Source organism: Tursiops truncatus, chromosome 11 (assembly GCF_011762595.2).
Source record: "Tursiops truncatus isolate mTurTru1 chromosome 11, mTurTru1.mat.Y, whole genome shotgun sequence".
Taxonomy (NCBI): Eukaryota; Metazoa; Chordata; class Mammalia; order Artiodactyla; family Delphinidae; genus Tursiops; species Tursiops truncatus.
The window spans coordinates 16,641,111-16,648,404 of NC_047044.1; positions in this window are offsets into that span (position 1 = coordinate 16,641,111).

Consider the following 7,294-nt stretch of genomic DNA (forward strand, 5'->3'; position numbering starts at 1 on the left):
TTTAAAATAAATTAATATCTTAATAAAAAGAGGGCCTTGCCTACGGGTCAAACAATGAACGTGTGTCATGGAGCAAGGATTAGAATGGATCAAGTCTGTGCTCCAAGGTCAGGTATGCATATATCTCCACAAGGCAAAAATTATTACGTGATGAATGAGTTCCCGCAAGGAAAATTGCTCTTAAGTTATGGCTTGAAGGAGTCACAAGAAGCAGGGAGGGTTCCCTACAGTGCTGATCAGGTTCTTATTCTTCATCTGGGTGCTGGTTACTTGGATGGATTCACTTTAGGAAAATTCAGCGAACTATATACACTTATGATATATTTGTATGTATCCATTTCTTCAAGGCTAGAAAAGAACCATTTTTCAAAATTTTAATTGCTCTACTTGTATTTAAGATCTGGCAGACCCAGTATCCATATGTAAGAGCAGTAAATATTCCAACACAAGACTGGGAGTACACATCAAATCCTGTCTTTTGGTGAACTCCTTCGGGAATAGGCTAGTAGCCTGTGTCAAGCTGAGCCGTACTGAAGCCCAAGGGGAAAAGCTGGTAATACTGATCCTGTCTTTGTTTACATTTTTGATATTTTGTTCATCATGGATTTTTTGCATTAATTTTTATTTCTTCTTAATATTGTACAAAGATGCTTTTATCTTGATAACTGAGCTTTTGGTGCCCCCCTTTTTCTATAATTACATTTATTTATTTATTTATTATTATTATGTTTTGGCCATGCCACACGGCATGTGGGATCTGTTCCCCAACCAGGGATCAAACCCGTGCCCCCTGCAGTGGGACTGCAGACCCTTAACCACTGGACCGCCAGAGAAGTCCCATCTTGGCCCCCCTTTAAATTTTGTACCACCCAAGTCCCAGACCTGATGGTCACCAAAAAGAGCTCATCGTTGACTCAGCTCATCCAAAACCTAAATTCCATCTTCCCTGAGGAAATGCCTATGCTACCGAGAGCCAAAGGATGACTCTGATAATGAGACTTTCAAGTTCCTTAGCAATAACGTTGACCTGCATTTATAAAGTGCTTCCACATAATCTCATTTGTCCTCACAGTAAGCTTGGTGACAGCGTGAGTATTATCTCATTTTGCAGGTAAAATATGAGGCTTTGCCTTGGTAGGAAATTAACCTTTCCAAGATGACTTTGAGCAGGGACAGTGTGTAATTAATCTCTGTAACACAGTGTCTAGCTCAACTTTTGCAGTTCATGAGTCAGACTGCATGCCTGCAAATCCTGGATGGCTCTTGACCTTGGGCAAATTACTGAATTTCTTTAAGCCTCCATTTTCTCATCTGCAAACTAGAGATAAGAATAATTGATTTGCTGCTGAAGAGGGTGTGGAGAAAAGAGAACCCTCCTATACTGTTGGTGGGAATGTAAACTGGTGCAGCCACTATGGAGAACAGTACGGAGGTTCCTTAAAAAACTAAAAATAGAGCTACCATATGATCCAGCAATCCCACTCCCAGGCAGATATCCAGAGAAAACCATAATTTGAAAAGATACCCACACCCCAATGTTTATTGCAGCACTATTTACAATAGCCATGACGTGGAAGCAACCTAAATGTCCATCAACAGATGACTGGATAAAGAAGATGTGGTACATATACACAATGGAATACTCAGCCATAAAAAAGAATGAAATAATGCCATTTGCAGCAAGATGGATAGACCTAAAGGTTATCATACGAAGTGAAATAAGTCAAAGACAAATATCATATGATATCACTTATATGTGGAATCTTAAAAAATGATACATGGGGCTTCCCTGGTGGCGCAGTGGTTGAGAGTCCACCTGCCGATGCAGGGGACACGGGTTCGTGCCCCGGTCCGGGAAGATCCCACATGCCGCGGAGCGGCTGGGCCCGTGAGTCATGGCTGCTGGGCCTGCGCGTCCGGAGCCTGTGCTCCGCAACGGGAGAGGCCACAACAGTGAGAGTCCCGCATACCGCAAAAAAAAAAAAAAAGATACAAATGAACTTATTTACAAAACAGAAATAGACTCACAGACATAGAAAACAAACTTGTGGTTACCAAAGGGGAAAGGTGGGGGGGGGAGGGATAAACTAGGAGTTTGGGATTAACAGATACACACTACTATATATAAAATAGATAACCAATAAGGACCTACTATATAGCACAGGGAACTCTACTCAATACTCTGTAATAACCTATATGGGGAAAGAATCTGAAAAAGAATGTACATATGTATATGTATAACTAGATCACTTTGCTTGTACCCCTGAAACTAACACAACATTGTAAATCAACTATACTCCAATATAAAATTAAAATTTTTTAAAAAAGAATAATTGATTTATTGTGAGGATTAAATAAGGTTATCCATATAAAGCGCTTAGCAGCGTGTTTGGCACAGAGTAGGTGCTTAATAAATATTAACTATTATACTGCATGTAGTACAGGCTTGAAATCTTCACAGAGAAGAATGGGATGCCACAGCAGGCTGTCAGGATAAACTTTGGTACGGACCCCTTTCAACTACCATCAAATTACCCTGAGCAGGGAGCTTTCATCAGAATCCATTATCAGAAAAATTATCTGACTGCTGGAAATAGACAAAAGAGATTATTGAGCACTCTTTCAGGACAGTGCTGGTCTTGAGTTTCTATTTCCTGGGCTATTTCACAACTCTGTAAGGGCAGAGGTTGACTTGTAGAATTTTGTCTGGTAAAGATGCAAATAATTTAAGTCTGGGGGAGCAGATACCCCATAGATTATGACATATGACCCTGTTGGACTTAAACCCAGCAATCTATTAAATTAGCTATATATACAATTACATATAATGTAATACATAGTTATATTATATAATATATTATATATAACTATATAATTGCCCATATGTATATAACTACATATAATTATACACATATTATATATAATTCATATTATATATTATATATAATTAAGGTATGTATGTGTATAGCCCTAGCTTCTAAAATGCTCTCTGGACAGATTTCAACATATTACTGATTCTCTAATTAACTAATGCATGGAATAAAATCTTTGACATGTATTCCTTTTATGTTTGCATGAGTACTTTTTAGGTTATTAGAATCATGCTTTTTTAGCCTTTTGAAAAGTATACTTTTACACCACACACAGAAAAGGCCCAAAGGGGGTCCAAAAAAGGTCTTGAAGGAAACCACATGGTTCCTGGCTGCACAAAAGCATCCCAGCAACACCGTTCAAGCTTCAGTTGGCCACTGGGCAGCCCTGACCCTGGCCCCTGGCTCAAGCATAAGCAGCATGAGAGCTTTAGGACTTTACTACCAAGCGAGGCAAGAGGGACCACTGAAGATCTTTCCTCCCTGCTTCCAAACACCATTCCTGGTCAGAGCAGAGGCTGGACCAGCCCCCTGGGGTTTACCAATTATTTGGTAAAGTACAGAGATTAACACTCTGTACAAATTTCCTCACATTGGTCCGCCTGGCTCTAAATGCTCCCACATGGGATAATCTAGAGATAAGTGACAGGAAAAGGATGGAGTATCTGGGTCCCCCCGTACATACATCCCAGTCATTCTGCTATTACCTCCGAGCCACTCAAGATGGATGTGACCTTGTCTCACTTTCTCATTCTGCTACTTTCTGGCAAAAGCTAGAATTAGAAAGTCCTTTACCTCCTTCAGAATCCCAATGGAAATTCCTTCCTACTGGGGGTAGAATAAAACCTTGGGATTGTCCAGCAAAGCTTGTGTTAATGAGCAGCGGTCTTTGAGTTCTGCCTTTGTGGTGCCCAGTGGTGAACATTAAAAAGGGAGCCACATTCTGGTACCGTCTTCCTTCAGCCCAGCCTGCAATCTGCTGGTAGAGATAAATGGGGTAGATTCAAGATCTATATTGGGTAGAATTATTAGGACTAGTTGATGAATTGGATATGGGGGATTAGGGAAAGGAAGGAATCGAGATTGTATTAGTCAAAGTTCTCCTGAGAAACAGAACCAATAGGGTAGATATAGACACAGATATGTAGATAGCTAGATATAAACAGATATATAGAAAGAGATTTATTATAAGGTATTGGTTCACGCAATTATGGAGGTGGAGAAATCCCACAATCTGCCATCTGCAATCTGGAGATCCAGGAAAGTTGGTGGTGTATTTTGAAGGCCTGAGAGCTGGAGAAGCAATGGTATAGATTCCAGTCCAGGTCCAAAGGCCTAAGAACCAGCGGTACCAAGGGCAGAAGAAGGTAAACAGCCCAGCTAAAGCAATCAGGCAGACAGCAAATGCAACTTTCCTCCACATTTTGTTCTATTCAGGCCCTCGGTGGATTGGATGGGCAGTCCCCACATTGGGGAGGGCCTTCCACTTCACTGAGCCCACCAATTCAAATGCTAATCTCTTCTGGAAACACCCTCACAGAAACACCCAGAAATAATGTTTACAGATATTTGGGCATCCTATGGCCCAGTCAAGTTGACACATAAAATTGACCGTCATAAAGATGATATCCAGGTTTTTAGTTTAGGTAACTAGATGCAAGGTGCTCTCATTTACTGAGATGGAGAAGACAAGGAGAAATAAATCTGGAGGTAGGAGAATCAAAGGGAGAGTAGCTAATCTCCCAGTTCCTGTTACAATGGGGAGGCTTTGGTACAACAGGGGTAGAATTACACAGAGGGGAAATTTGATTCATTTTATCAACCCAGTTTTTGGAGTAGACCTCTTTCATCTACTAAAATCTTTGCATTTTGGAAGATCCATTCGCCTTTTGCTCACCTTACAGACAGCTGAATGCCTGAGTCAAGAGTGACCGTGGGGTCGTTTTCTGCAACTGTACAGTTAGCACCTGTTTCACCAACTTTCCCTCTCAGAATCCTGATGCTTTGCTCATTTTACGAAGGATACAACCTTGTGCCTTATGCCTGGTGATATCAACCTCTTCAGAGAGTGTAGTGTAACACTTTGCTTTAATTGGTTTGTTTCTTTTGTCACTACCGCTCTGTTTGGGTTTATTTGTTTGCTCTAAAGATTGAATTGTTTAAAAATGTAGCATCATAATTGTAATTCAAGAGCAAAATCTTAAAGTCTTCATTGTGCTTTGTGTAATGGATTAATGAAAGCAAGTAAACAGCCGTATTATGCGGAGTAACTGAGGAAGGGCAATGCTTTGTTAGGCTAAGTTAACAAATGAAGTAATTTCATTTGAAGTAATTTTCATGGGATTTGGCGGTTGCTTTTTTGTCTTTGTTTTGGTTTTTTAACAGAATGGAAGTCAATTTGAGGACTGAAGGTAATAGTGTTTTTCAACTTCAGTCGATCTGCCCTAGGATGAGGGATTTTAAGAAAAGAATTGCTCTTATAAAGTGGAGAACCGTACTGGCTGTCAGAGGTTGTCAGTAAGGGCGGGCCCCCAGGTCAGGCCCCGGAGGTCTGTCCCACACCTCCTAGCAGGGCTAGGACCACCTGCTGTCCCCACCTCATACTGAAGAGGTCAGGCAAAATCCCAAAACACTGAGCCTCCTGACAGCTGTGCCTTGTTAGCATTGTTTCCAACTTACCCCTAGACTCTAAGTTCCCAGGAGCTTAGTGACAAGAAGTAGGCTTATTACAGCGGATCTTTCCAAGCACTCAGCACAGTGTCAGGAAATGCTGGCTGTTCTCATTCAAAAGAAGGAGAGGAAAAGTTGCATATTTAGATGCAAATGTAGATATGGATGACACAACACTCACGAATGGAAAAAAAGACTAGAGGAAGTAAAAACAAAGCATTGGCAAAGGTTCTCTCTCTCTCTGTCATAGGATGGCACTCTATTTTTTATTTTTTGCTTTTCACTATTTTCTACAATGAACATTTGTTCATTCAGCAAATATATTTTGCATGCATACCGCCGATTAGGCATTGTGCTAGGCCCTGGAGGATATAAAAGTGAAATAGACACAGTCCCTGCCCCAGAACTGATATCCAGTGTGGAAGACAGACAAGGACAAAGGCAAGGTGCAGTGTACAACTTCAAGGTCATCATCACCATCATCTACATCACAGACCTGGATATTTAGTTGAGTTTCCTGCAGATCAAAGCACAGAGTCTTGGGAAAGGGATGCCTTTTTGAATTCACATAAAACCATCAAATGGGGTCTCAGTGGCCATGAGCTCTTGTAGTGCAATATGATACGTGCAGTGATGAAAAAGCAAAAGGTATTGTGTAAACACATCTGAAGATAGTCTTTAGAAGTAAAAGAAGGTTTTCCATAGGAAGTAACATTTCAACCAAACCTGAAAATCGCTATTACTTTTATAACCAGAATAAAACGAAAGGTTTCAAAATTAGTATTGGCTATTACTGGATGATCAGCTGTTGAATACTGAATGTGAATGGAAGAATGAATGAATGAATACATGAAAAAATGAATGCAAGATTTTTAAACAGAAGAAAGATCAAACGACTGATCCACTCTACCACAAATTCGAAAAAGAACCACAAGTGGAAAAACAACTGCCCGACTGTCAGCCCAGAGTTGTTCCTTTAAGCCCTTGCTACTCAAAGTGTAGTCCGTGGACCAGCAGAAGGAGCATCACCCAGAATTCGTTAGAAATTCAGAATCTCAAGCCCCACCCCGACCCACCGAGTCAGGATCAGCATTTTAACCAGAACTAGCACTTCTAACACAGATGATTTACGTGCACATGAAAGGTTAAGAAGTGCTAGTGATTCCCAATCTCAGCTGCATATTAGAATCACCCAGGAGACTATACAAATCTAATCGCCCAGTGTAGCTGGGTGGTTAAAAGCACAAGTCCCAAATCTAATTTCCAGGTTCTCTGGCTTATTAACTGTGACCTTAGGTCAGGTCCATGATGTTTTGGCACCTTGGTTTCTCCATCTACGTGGCAGTTAGTGGTATGTTCCCAGTGGTTCCTTTCTCCTGGTGTCCACATGCTGTGTCATCCCTCCCCACCTTGGGTGTGGCTGGATCTAGTAAATAGAACACAGCAAGAGTGATAGGAAGTCATTCCAAAGATTAGGTAACGACTTCATATTGCCCACAGTCTCTTTCTAAGGCTCCTCACTTGCTCTCTTTGATGAAGCAAGTTGCCGTGTTGGGAGCTGACCTGGGGAAAGATCCATGTGGCAGGGAATTCCAGTCAGTCAACAGCCAGCAAGGAACCGAGGCCCTGAGTTCAGCACCTGCAGGAACTGAATCCGGCCAACAGCCTGCCAACTTGTCTCAGAAGTGAGTCCTCCCCAAGCCTAACCTTGAGATCACTGCAGCCCTGTCTGACCCCTTGACTGCAAACTTATC